The 14,361-nt window shown below is 40.9% G+C and overlaps 1 protein-coding gene across 2 annotated transcripts in view; it reads right to left on the bottom strand.

The window, feature by feature from the left end:
- The window catches only part of ZNF704 (zinc finger protein 704), a 77,149-nt gene that overhangs the window by 37,455 nt on the left and 25,333 nt on the right, over positions 1-14,361 (bottom strand). The gene's annotated exons all lie outside the window — the stretch shown is intronic.

Here is a 14,361-nt window from a genome sequence, read left to right as displayed (position 1 = left end):
TGGTCACTGCAGCCCAGGCTGCCCTTGAGCTTCCCATTCCCCACCAGCTCCTCCTTGTTGGTGAGAACAAGGTCCAGCATAGCACCTCTCCTCGCTGGCTCCTCTACCACTTGGAGAAGGAATTTGTCATCGACGCATTCCAGGAACCTCCCGGACTGCTTATGCCCTGCCGTGTTGTCCCTCCAACAGATGTCAGGGTGGTTGAAGTCCCCCATGAGGACCAGGCCTTGTGAGCGTGAGGCTGCTCCTGTCTGTCTATAGAGGGCCCCATCTGCTCGGTCTTCCTGGTCAGGTGCCCTGTAGCAGCCCCCCATTGTAATGTCACCTGTCCCTGCCTTCCCTTTAATTCTGACCCATAAGCTCTCAGTCGGCTCCTCATCCATCCCCAGGCAGAGCTCCATGCACTCCAGCTGGTCATTGACAAAGAGGGCAATGCCCCCTCCCTGTCTCCTCTGCCTGTCCTTCCTAAAGAGCCTGTATCCCTCCATCCCAACACTCCAATCATAGGAGCCATCCCACCATGTCTCCATGATACCAATAAGGTCGTAGCCCTGTAGGTGTGCACATGTCTCTAACTCCTCGTTTATTCCCCATGCTATGTGCGTTTGCATAGAGGCATTTAAGTTGGACCCCCGATGAAGCTGAATCTTGTCTGTCTGAAGTTAGATCTCCCTAACAACTTACTTTCTTCCACAGGAACCAAATTACAACCTCATGGATGGCCACCTTCTCACTAGAGCTGACAAGAGATCAGTCTTCTCATCCCATGATTTAAACATTTGCTGCACTGATATGAACTGAAGAGATCTTAAAAATTGTGAATATGAAAACAGACACTACAAAACAACTAAAGTCTGCCAGACCATTCAAGAAAATGCATGTGCAGTAAGGAAATGCGTCTGAAGCCTCTGGGCAGAGTAGGACCTACTGGGCACGAGCCAAGGATGACTGACACCGCACAGCCACGCCGCAGCATCCCGGGGGCTGCCGCTTCCTGCGGCAGTCGGCATGTGGAAAGGTCAGGGCTTCCTAAAAGCATCGACCCCTGCACATATGCTGTATAGCGTGTGCATGTGACTGTCCTGGAGATCCCAGGCAGGAATAACTGCACTCTCCACAATTCTCCACAAGAATATTTAGGTGTCTACGTAAAGTAGAATGATTTCAACAAGAAAATGAGAAAGTCTGAACCATCTAGACTGTCTATGCTAGATGGCAGCCAGCGTTCACTGATGTCAGATGCTAGGCCCCCTTATTATACGTATTGCATTATTCAACACTAACTACTGTATTGTAGATGCTCCTCCTTAACAATCCCACTGATGATGATGATGATTTTAAAATAATCTCCTGTGGAAGGCCCCTCTTTAGTCCATAAGCAATTAAAATTGTTTCCTTATCTCTCCCCATCTCAGGATGTTCTCTTAGGTTACAATTTTCTAACTGATAAATGTTTGCAATGAGCAGTGACGGCAGATGAGTCATTATTTTGTTTCATTCACGTTAGCATTATTTGTTCAAAGTCCTGCATCCCAAATTATGAGTTAAAAATCACAAAACTGGATCCAGAGCTGTGCTTTCAAAACATACCACAGGCACACGTCAAAGTGAACTTCACATTTCATGCACAAATCTGGCAATGTTGCTGTTGAGAATGATCACGCTTGCTGAAATGGCATAAAGTGAAAAGCTTGGCCACGGTAGGGAAAACAGTGCTATGCACCACTACTTTGCATTACACTACATTAAAGATCATGAAGCAAGTTGCCACAGTTCACTTATACTAGGCAACATTATTGTATCTATATTAGATCTTCAGATCTACCTTAAAGTAAATAAGCATTTTACTTTGGACCCTTTCACCACCAATTACTGTAGACTTAATCATTCATAAACAGTCCTAGCATTTAAAAACCAGCAGCAAACAAGCAGTGATTCGTGACAACTATGGATACACAACGGTTTCTCTCTAAAGCCACTGGGAAGTCATGCAAGCTTTGGAACCCATGCAATTGGACCTGAAGCTGGAATCTGACCCTGTAACTGAGATGACTGCAATACAGTAGTATCAAATCATAAAAAAATACAGGTTGCACAGTCAAGCAAGTGGGGGGATAACACACCATTTGAGAGCGGGGAAAACTTTTGTTTAATAATCTGCAAGTGGCAATATATAAAACACCTTCCAAGTGGTAGAGGACCCAGAAAAAGCTGGGGGCAGCAATTACCACCTATGGTCCTATCGGGACGGTGGGAAATTTGGGTAAACCCAGTCTGCAAATTATTACTTTGTCATTTGTTTCCAAGTAGTTTACCTATGATCTGTAACATCATTATAGGAAAAGGTAACCAAACTAGATACTTATATTTTGAATGAAATAAAGACAAGACTTTATAAATGTGTGGAGATATTATGAAAATAAAAATGGATTAGGAAGTCTTATGAAACTTGTTTTTTGATAAACCACTGTCAGCATACAAGATGGTCAGTTGAGATGGATTAAAACTGAAGGGAGGTATCAGGAATATTTATAAGTACTCCCAATCTAAATGTTTTTCCAAGATGCTTTTAACATTAAACATTCATTGTGCTATAATATGTTTTCTCTGTGAGTCCAGGGGTGGGTTTTTTGTTTGTTTATTTTTAATTACTCAAATGTTTTGCATTTAAAAGAATGAAACCAATGACATAATACATGGTAGCAGAAGAATGCATCTGGCTTAACTAATCTTTAGCGTTCTTGTCCAAAATTCAACCTTTTTTTTCATTACGAGAAACTAACTGAACTGTTGCCTGCAGGTATGAAAGGGAAATTGAGAATACACTGCGCAACCTCTGGCTAGTACTAGGTCCAGCTTGTTCTCCAGTTTCTTCTGTTAGATGGAAACACTCTCCTTGGTAATACATGTATTTGTGTTAGTAACTGTTTATGAAGCCATAACACTGTTGTACGGACTCAGTTACTTGAAATTTGTTCTTGTAGATTTTTAAATAACATAGCAGAACATGCTTTTGCTTTTTTTTTTTGTCTGGGAAAATGCTGCTGTAACAAATATTACAAGCAATAATTACCATGACATAAAACACCCAGTCGCTTATTGTGGGTCTGGTATTATGCTGATGTTACCCAATCTTACACTTCCATAAAGTTACTCCTGATACTGAGAGGTACATGAACAACAGTAACAGTCACCTGAAGGAATCACAGCAAAAATTTAACTGTGATGAAGATACCTGCTTCATCTTGAAGATACCATCTTCACCACCTTCCATACGGTCCCCTGGAAGCTGTATTCTGTATTAAACCACAGATGCTCATTGTAAACATTTACCAAGGTCTTACTGAATAGTTATAAAATGTTGTCGTGGTTTAACCTCAGTCGGCAACTGAGCACCACGCAGCCGCTCGCTCACTCCCCCCCACCCCGGTGGGATGGGGGAGAGAATTGGAAGAGTAAAAGCGAGAAAACTCGTGGGCTGAGATAAAAACAGTTTAATACTTGAAATGAAATAAAATAAAATACTACTACTACTACTACTATTATTATACAAAACAAGTGACGCACAATGCAATTGCTCACCACCCGCTGACCGATGCCCAGCCAGTCCCCGAGCAGCGGCCCCCCCGGCCAGCTTCCCCCAGTTTAGGTACTGAGCATGACGTCACATGGTATGGAATGTCCCTTTGGCCAGTTTGGGTCAGCTGTCCTGGCCGTGCCCCCTCCCAGCTTCTTGTGCACCTCCAGCCTTCTCAGTGGCAGAGCATGGGAAGCTGAAAAGTCCTTGACTAGTGTAAGCACTGCTTAGCAACAACTAAAACATCGGTGTGTTATCAACCTTGTTCTCATCCTAAATCCAAAACACAGCACTGTACCAGCTACTAGGAAGGAAATTAACTCTATCCCTGCCGAAATCAGGACGAATGTCCATGTTACAGCTGACCTTATTTCTACTTCTGTCTACCAAAGATAACACAGACCAGATGGCATCATTTTCCATTACAGAATTCAATTCTCTTCCTATTCCCATATAGAGAAGTGGATTCTTTTCCACTGTTCGTCAACAATGCACAACATTTTCCATCTTTTTTCTATTTCCATACTATTAGCACTGGCCTAACGGTTTAGTTTCTTTGTCGTCATTTTACAAACCTAGAAGCGGCTGAGCATGTGCAATGCTCCATGATAACAAATGAGAGTATTTACAGTCACAGAGGCATTGACATTTAAAATTTTTGCTAAAATTATTTAAATAATTATTTTCACACACAACACAGAGAATGGCACCTCCTTCTTCAGAATGGAGGGAAGTCTCAGAGGAGCACTGTTACTAGTTTAGTCTTAAAATCATACCCACTAGAAACGTAGTCTTGGAGAACCGAAGGGAACTGCAAATGCGAAACATCCCGCTTTGCATACTGCCAGGCAGACGGTCCATAATTTCCATAAATTCAAACATCCTCTCCTCCTCAACTTTTCCCCTATCACCTTAGTCCCTCTGTCTTGTGATACTCTGCTCAGGTTTTCTATACTCCCCTTTTTTCTTGACACTGGACTTCCCCTAGCATGCCTGCCTTTTTCTACAGCCATCAGAGAATTTCTGGGAGAAAAAAAATCCTGCTATGATTTAACGAAAATTCAAAGGTGAAGATAAATAAAGCCATTAACAAATAAATACATCTTTTATTAAAAGTGGTGAAAAGGAGTAGCTTCAGCCTCTGAGAAGCTGGCAGTCAAGGTTTGGTACCTGCTTAACATCCACTTTCATCCAGTCCTCTCTGCAGTACTGGGCAACCACAGCCTCCTCCTCGCTGCTCTCCTGGGAGCCCCCAGTTAGGATGTTAGCTACTTCGGACAAAAGAGGTGCGGCCTTCACAGAGAATGAGTTACCTCTCCATGAGTCACCGTCTGAAAGCAGCATTCACCTGACAGCAGTTTTTAATACGATACAAACATGACCACTTCCAGAGGCAGATTACATTGCTATCCTGTAGATACACTATGTTTTGTGCAACCTGGAGCACTGCAGCTGAACACAATCTTTGCAGAACTTTACTGTGTTTTGAAAATTTACCATTTAAGGAATAAGCTGTCTTTAGAATATCCATAATTTCTGAGTTAATTTTTCCCCCAGAAAAATTAAGACAACTGAATTTATTCTTTCTCCTTTGCACATCTCAATACGGACATAAAAACTGCAATGCAGCTGCAAGTCCCCAGTGGAGCCGACAGCACAGCCTAACTACAGCCTCTTCTCTACCATCATCTTTTGGCTTTTCAAAATAGATGAATCATGTTATTTCTCTCTTACTTCCCTTCAACAATCTCTTCTTACACACACACACAACCTTGATTCTCTTCCCCTCCTCAGTACAACTCAGCAGGTCACCGATTCCCCCGGGTTGCTTAGGGTAGTCTTTGCCTTATATCACCTCCAGCACAAAGTCCTTATATAACTTGACATTAAGGAAAAGATGTAGGTAGGTAATTTTTCCTGGATACACAACCCATCCCACCTCCTCCTACCTTTAAAAGCTCCCCTTCACCCTCCCAAACCCCACCAGCATGGTCTATCTGACACGAGTGACTATGGAGGCGCATTTGACAACTTGCCCAGCAAAGAGCTCCCCTGGGCAGCGGGAATTGCTCTCTATCCTCTACGTGACAGGTTTTTGCTGTTTGCACAGCAAATCTTAGCAGATGAGCAAATCTAGGCCAGCATCTTTCTTTACAGCATGCTGTGAGTAAGGAATCACAAGTTTATCTTAGCAGGCTGTGCCATCTTCAATTTGTGAAGTTCTTCCTTTCGCTAATGCCAGAGCACTTGGCTCAAACAGTCGAGTCGGGTTCTCATCCTGGCAGGAACAAGCTCTGGTAGCAAACCATGCGAGCTGAAGCCCATTACAGCACTAGTGTAACAATGGCTTGCTGATGAAAAGCATGACCCCAGACCACTGCAACCTATCGTCCTGTTCGTGATGATGTCAAAAGTTTTGTAAAAACTTTCCCTTTTTTCAGGGAAAGAAGATGCTACCCTTACAGCCCTGATCATTACAGCTGCAGCTTCAGTAGTAGGTTCAACTCACTCCTTGGTTTGCATTATCAGAAAGGTGTTGATCACTGACAGCACACAGAGACCACCCCAAAAAGTGTCAGTATGTTTCAGGCACTACTCCATAGGAAAGAAAGGAAAGAAAGGACCCTGAACTGCTTGACTCAGGACTTTGAGAACCGTGGAACTCATAACTTGGCCAACTAAAAACAGATTAAAACAATACTCATGACAAACAGTTCGGAGAGGAAGGTGGTTCAGGGATGACTGCTAATAGTGAAGAAATACAGGGCAGAGCCTGTTGCAGAGCCTGCATTAACTGCAATAGCTGGAAGTTTAACTAATGTTTTGATAATGTACACAATTAAATTGGGGTAAATTGGGAAGAGAGAAAAAGAGCAAGTGTGCATGTGCACAGAAAATCAGAAAAGCATCATTTTGCCATTCAAAATGATTTTTTTTTTGTTCTACATCTCATCTTCCATCCTCCTGCATAGGATCTTCGAGTTGAATTTTTGATTCATTAATTTCATATAAAGTAAGATAAAGAACCACGGACCAGATGCACATTTGTCCTTCACTTTAAAGGACTATTTAAAAAGAGAATTATTAACTTATAATGCCAGAAAATATCATGGTCACACGTTTGCGTCTGTACATGATCCACAAACAGGATTTGCTAACAAAAGGTATTCAGCTATAAACAGGAATATACAGAACATGATAAATCACTTTGAAGCAGGCATCTATAATGTCACAGCCTCCAAAAAACATTTCATAAGCAAAAAATATTATTAAAACAATAACACATGCTTTAGGACTGATTTTTTTTGGTCTCGGTTTGCAACCAGGGCCATGTTTTGAAGAATTGAAAATGAACTCAAGGGCAGACTCAGACTGTGATGGTTTCCGTACACCTGCTCTCCTCCCTGCCCTCCCTGCTCACTGCCGTGCTGAAGGGATGCTCTGTCACAAGGGATACATCAACCGGTCGACCAGCAAGGCTGTTACACAACGCGTCCATCTGTGGTTCTTCTGCTGGCTTTGACTGCTCGCCTTAGGAAAGCCAAGCATGTCGGCATCCTCGCTTTGTATTTAAAAGGCTCTTCTTGTTCTTTAAATAACTCTAAGGACGACGTTTGTGTGACTCCTCACTGCTGTACCTGGCTCATGAAGAGCAGCGCACGGAGTCCTGGCAGTACAACACTGATTGCATTGCCTCTAGGACTGCAGTACCGGGAACTGGCAAAATCCTACCTTTCCAAAGCAGAAACCCAGAAAAAAAAAACAAAAAACAGAATGGGAGGTGAAAAAGCAAAGGCTTCGTCCTCGACCATTTTATTTTGCCTGACTCTCCATCCAGGCTGACATCTGATGACCAAGCATGTTTGTGGTTGAGCTGTACAGCAGAGACTGCAGCCCAGGAGGAGAAAGAGAAAGCTGCTCCCTCCAGCTCCCACTGGTCCGTCAGCGCCCGCGTGCCCTGGCACTGGGATGTACAAGACTCCCACTGCTTTGAACTGGTCTGGTTTCTGTGCTTCTGCCTGGATAATGGAACTGTTGGTAACCACAAAGGCTTGTCCCCACTTTAACAGTGCTTAGACAAACACACACCTAAGTAACACCTATGCGTTGGCCAAAGAGGAATAATTAGAAAACACAGATTTTTCAACTGGATAGCGCTGGGTGCAAACACACAGTCAAATAAATTTAAAAAAAAAAAAGGAAAGAAAAAGGCTTTGGCCAACTTCTGTAATTCACACCTTCCTTCAGCATACCTTACTTCCAAGCAACATATTTGAGACAAATTTAAACATTTACCTATTGATGTGAGAACAGACAATTGTAGCATAAAGCTATGTGTGTTTGGGCTGTTTAAACATATTCATATGCTGTCAACTCCAGCAGACAGATGTTATTTTGGTATCCAGACTCAGAGGAGCATATCTGAACCACCTTAATCACCTGATGGTGAAAGACCTGTCAAAAATATCACCTTTCCAAAATATTTCATTAAAATCTAAAGCAAAATAAAACTATGTTGTTGCATGTGTGTTCAGTCATGCTTTTTCTGGAATAACCAGTAATTCGAAGCACACAACCTAGCAACTTGGAAGGACCAGTTTTTCAGAAAATGTTACAGTGGCAACTTTAAAAAAAAAAAGTAAAAAAAAAAAAAGTTGTTGCAATCAGATGATGTGATCAACACAGCCTCACACATCACACTGGAATCAGGGATGCGCAGAAGTAAAGCTGATTTCACATTTTAGCCTAGGGGGTATCTGAATTATACAAGGAAGCCCAAATGTCTAGTGCAACTTTGCTGCGGTATTATTGCCATGGTGAACAGTCAAGATTTTGGATAATCCAAACGCAGTAATCAAAAAAGTAAGTGCAGCCTTCATTTTTTTGATTCATCTTCTCATTTTTTATTCCTCAAGAATAGGCAGTTGATTTCTCAGTTGATTTTTTTTTTAAACTACCATTATTGAAAAAATCTCAGAAGACTCACTAGAGTCAGAGAAGCACGTGATGTTTTAAAAGTTGCCTTCACAAAAATTTTCACAAGTAACTTACAGTTTAGAGTATAATCTAGCAAGCAAGGGCTGTGGTCTCACCAAATACAACACGGAACAATATTTCTATAGTATATGTATTATGTTCTCTAACACTGCAAAATGTTTGCAATAGTAATATCCAATATTTCTGAGTTGTTATGAGTGGGTTGGGGGTTTTTACAATGTCAGTTCTGAAAAGAAGTATTTGCTTCAAAAACTGGGAGAAGAAAGACAGCTATGAGAGCGAGAGACTTTCTCTAACGATTTCTGGCAGTGATCTGAATAAGGTCTGTTCCCAAAACTAAATCACAGGGACAAAATCTGTGGGGTCAATATTTGTCGTTGTTAACTCGAGCCTCACTTCAGTTTCAACTTCTATGAACAGAAGTTTGTAAAACATGAGTACTTTGAGAAGCTTTTTTGAAGCCAGAATTTTAACTGTACTCTTAAATCAAGCTTTAGACTGAGTATCCATTTTCCACTTTTTTTCCCCATGAAAGTTGTGATTTTTACTACTTTATCAGATGAAAATCGTGCATCTTCAAGCTGTGCCTTAGGACATGACATAGCAAAGCTGTATGTATAGACCGGAGGATTTCAGCACATTTACAGACTACATTTTCCCATGTTAGACTGCTGGGAGAATTCATTAGCTGAAATTTTGTTTCAGTAGCCCACAGTCCTCTAACTAAACAAAAAGCAGACATGATAAAAGGGGTACCCTTCCCCCCCCCCCTATATTTGCAATCCAGAAATATTTCATGAAGCTATATGCTGCCTTTTTCTTCTCTTAGTTAAGATATAATTTGACAAGGGAAGTTTAACAAGTTGAACCACAGCTTGTTAATGTGCAATAGCAATTGATTATGTAACACTTTTTAAAATTCATTTATAGCGGTGACAAGAATATAGTTATTGGTGGAAAGAGAAAATAAATACCTGCTCTACTCAGAAATCAGCTGACAGCCCTGGTGAGTTGCTACTTGATTTAATTTCCATTAATTTTCCACTGGAGAAACTCCCAGCAGGGAACACAAAAGACTCAACAAGAAGTTTCTGCAAATACTTGGCTCCTTTAGCCAAATGATCCTTTTCCCTGTGCTGTTTTTAAGCCAAATGTGCTAAAATCAACGGTTTTGTGCACAACTGGCTATTCCAAGCCTTGGGGAAACAATCAAAAAGCAGGGTACCACCAGTGCACTGCATGAAATGCTTTGAGAAGTCCTCAGATTAGAAAAATCAAATGGTCAACTAATATGACACTATGTATTTTTTTCCAAGTATTTTACTTTTAATTAGACTTGCCATAAATATCAAGGGTCTAATCCTGTAAAATTCAGTTTGTGCTAAGAATCTTACCAAAACTCATCATGTTTTTTTCCTCTAGAAGAAAACCTCAATCCACCGAGAAAATGGCTGCTTGGCATTTATTATAGGATTAAAATGCATCTGTATTATGACTTCAGCCCTCTAAAAGGGAGTATGATAAATCGCTTTAATTTTATTTATTTATTTATTTGTTTAGTTTGGAAAATGAAATGCAGGATTAAGCAATAGCTAAGTGGATATATTGCCCTACATTTTCAAACCAGACAAATATGTCCCCATTAATTTAAAACTCAGTTCTGGAAAGTATGTACTGGAAATGACCACATAAAAATGTACATGTCAGGTCACTTCTAAATAATCGTTTTCAAAATGAGAACTCCTGAAATACTCAATAACTAACAGGAACACGAATTAAAATATATGTGTATGGCACAACACCACAGAGTTTATAATAGTTTGCAATATATATTACATATAATATATATGTATGTATATTATATATACATATATTGTATGTGTATGTGTGTGTGTATACAGACACACACACATACATATACACACAAACATATACACAGACACACAAGTCAGCTCCAAATTAGCTAGCACAGGTCCCAACAGGTAAGATGCTGCATGCTGGGGAGAAGGCAGCAGAACGGTGCTGCTGCTCACTGTTTGTGTGATGGCTCAGCATTAGGCCCAGGCAATGGACCTCCGGGCGTGATGCAGGCTGAGGAAGTTCAAATCTGCATCCCCCATCTCCCAGGCAAAGCTCTTACAACTGCAGGAACCTGGAAATCTCAGCTGCACTTCAGGAAATCAAATCCAAGCTCCTAATCGAAAAACCGCATTCTGTTGAGTTTGTTAATATATGAAACCAAGTGGTGATTTCCCTTCTTCCACCTTCAGACCCATCTTCTTCCACCACACCTATAGTCAGCAGTATCTTAAAAAATACAGCAAGCAATAGAAAATAAAAAATATTCAGAAGGCTTTGGTAACAAATCTAGGACACCCAAGCCTGTATTTAAGTTTCTAAATGTAGTAAAATATTGCCTCCAGCTAGATTAATTCAGTTTCCCGGGAACAGAAAGGGTATAGTTGAGAGCACTGATTATTCTCACTCTACCGCAAGCCACTTGCAATCATACTCGACTTGTAGTTTCCATACACTTCCTTAACGACCATAATTGAGAGATGCTTTTTGCTCACAGCTCTGAAACCAATTTTGTATCCTTATCAGGACCAGCAGGAAAGCATCAGTACATCTGCCTCCAAGTCCCTGTGCTCAAAAACCTGAATTTTAACCTCAATGCCTAGAACTGTGTACTTGTTAGTGCAACACCCAGCACTGCTCCTTCTGCAGGATCTGCAACGAGAAGGACCACTTTCCAATCGAGAAGCATGTGAGAGAAGTCTTTTTGTGTTTTAAAACAAATGGTGTTTAAAGCATATATAAGTTTTACAAATCACTGCCATAAGCAATAAAATGCATTGTTAAAATACAGCGAGCTCCTTCTGAGGATTTGAAACCAGAAACTTGGATACACTACATTGAGCTTCAGTTAAAGGACTGGTTAGAAATACATGCAAAGCTGGCTGACGCAGGATGGGATTCAGCTCCAGTTTAGGACATCTATACTTAGGTACACAAGTGAACTATGTGCCTGCACTCCTACCACCGTTGACAGAAACCTGGTCACAATAATTAGCGGAGCACAGACAGTGACTCAGCTGACCAACCATTATGGCAGGGCTAAGATTGGGTTTGCCTAAATTTAGGTATCCAGCATCTTTGAGATGCCCTAGCATATCCCCCTGGCCGTTAGCTGCTGCTCCCAGAGCAAGGTCTCAGGCAGTTCCCGGGTCACCTCCAGAGCCCCGCACAGGCGCCTCAAATACCTGACGGCGTGTAACACAGCACTGGATGCTTATGTCTAGCCAACTGCATCTCCCACTTGGTGCTTCCTTTGGGGTAAGATGAACTGACCTCTAGGTCAACTGGCCTCTGTATTGAGGAAATCTCCTGACCACAACAATACCATACATAAGATGCTTAAGTTCCACCATCTGAAAGGAAAACCCCATTCTTAAGTTCTTCAGAATAAGAAATGTCCTGCATTTAATTCACACCTATTATCAAGGTACTTGCTGTTGACTGACAAGCTTAATCATAACTACATTCCTAAAATTAAAATATACCCTACCATCCTTTAATATTTAGTTCTTTCCAGAAGACCCCCCGAAAGTACAGTAAAAGTATAATAGTCCTAATTTTACATGGGAAAGACAGCGGCAAAGGAGGGAAGGAGTTTGCCCAGCATCAGCTACACCATCGCTATCAGTTGGTGCTACCGATCCAGCAGTGAAACCCAGAGCAGATCCCTCTCCATCATTAATCCTGGAACCAGCAGCGTCCCCAACAGCATTTCAAGGCAACTTTCCAAAACAATTAATTAAGCTTTACCTCAGCAAAACCAAGGTGTGGGTTTGTCTCAACACTTCTAAATTTGGGTAGCAGACTTATCTTTGCTTTTGTCTCTGAATGAAAACCGCTTGCTGTCTTGAAGATTAAGTTCATCCTTGAGCACATCTGTACATAAAGTGCTGTAAAATATTGGAAACTAAACGGTGTTTATTTAACATTACAGGTTTCGTTCAGAGGGGCATGCTGGGTTGGTAATGCTGAAGGCATTTTGAGTTCACCTCTGAATAAGCATATTTTGGCACTGCTCCCATCCACAGTGTGAAATTAAAAGATTACTATTTTGAAAGTATACAAGCTAGCATGGTACACAATTTGTCTGTTGCAGATAAAGCTGATTATAAGGAAGCGGGTGCTTAAACTGCAAGTCTGTTTGCTTTACTCCAGATCTTCCTAATGTTCCAGGACTGGGAGAAGGACAGGGAACACTAGCAGGCTCCCAGCTGAAGCATTTCATTGGCTCTGAAGAGCCGCTACCTGCTGCCCATGCTTCTAGAATATTTTCATGAAGATTAAAAAAACCCTATTTCTTCATCTGTTCGAGTTATAGATACTACAAGAATTACACTAAGTCCTTCTACATCTTCACTAGCAGGGTTTTTCTATTAAAAACCTACCTGTATTACAGTATACAGAGAATATTCTTCCTTTCCTTTCAGGGAAGAGAATGGATAGTGCAGCATTTCCATACTCTAATTGGCCCCTGTGGTTTTTAGAAAATGATGATTTTCTAATTTGGCAACTTTTTGGTGAACTTACTGATAAAACCAGCTTGGTCTTTGAATTGAATTATTTCCCCCAGCAACACGCTCTTTTAGTATTAGTCCCCAGCAAAATATTCAGCTGTTTGTTCACTTTTGGGATATTCAGCCAGACCCTCCCCCTAGACCCCAAATCCAAAGCTGAAACAGGGACACAGTGGTATTAGAATAACCAGGCATCATAACTCAACCTCTTCCTCTACTTAACTTCAGATTTCCCTGTATTTGTATTGCTTGCTGTACTACAGTTACTAAGACACACGCATTTAAAGGAAGCGGCTGAAGTACCTTGCATCAGGAATGAATAAAGCTATAAAGTTGTTATAGATAGTAGCGATAATTAAGGCTTTAGAAACAGAGAAGTTCACCCTGTCCGCATCTCAGATGTAGGTGGTGTACTGAAGGAGAAGTTACCAAGTATCGATGAGAAACCAAAATACTGTTGAACATTTATCCTGTGTTCTGCTTTTTGGAGCAGTCCCAAAGTATTTTCCAGATGCTAGCCACATTTCTGCTCTCACCATTTGCACCCGACATCTCAACCTGGTAACTTAGTCTTTGGAAAAATCTGTTAAATGTGTTTCTGAGGAGAATTTCACTGAATATAAGTATACAAATCTGCTAACACCTCTAGCCCGTGGCTATGCAAGAGGCAGAGTACAGCAGCAGCAGTTCCCAGGTACTTTATCTGATTTTCAGACGGCTGCTCTCACCCATTTGCAAAATGGCATCATTTCTGTGAAAAAAAACAGACCAGATCTTCAGTCGTTTTAGGAGACTGACTTCCTTCACAGTGGAAGCAGAATTTTTAAATTCATAAATTTGTGTAAGGAAAATCCTAACTATCTTATATTTAATGCAGTCAAATTCCTGAAAACAGTGGTGGGCAAACCTATTTAGTTCTCAGATATTTTCTCATGGATTATTTTTAAAAAATTAATAAATAATAAGTCTAAACATGGCCTCTAGAAATATAAGAATACGCTTGTGTTTTTCTAACAGTCCAAGTTTTATATTTAAATTCCTATTAGAAATGAAAACCCAGTTATAGAGCAGAGTAATACAGCCTTGTCAATGCTACACTGTATCTAAACAAGAAACATATATACATATACATATTAGGTCTACATTCCCACCTTCCACAAAAAGGCAACTCAGATTGTTGTTGAAAACTAGTAG

Source organism: Pygoscelis adeliae, unplaced genomic scaffold, assembly GCF_000699105.1.
Source record: "Pygoscelis adeliae isolate BGI_AS28 unplaced genomic scaffold, ASM69910v1 Scaffold101, whole genome shotgun sequence".
NCBI classification, from domain to species: Eukaryota; Metazoa; Chordata; class Aves; order Sphenisciformes; family Spheniscidae; genus Pygoscelis; species Pygoscelis adeliae.
The sequence above is the reverse complement of the archived record's forward strand: the minus strand, read 5'-3'. Positions and strand labels throughout refer to the sequence as shown.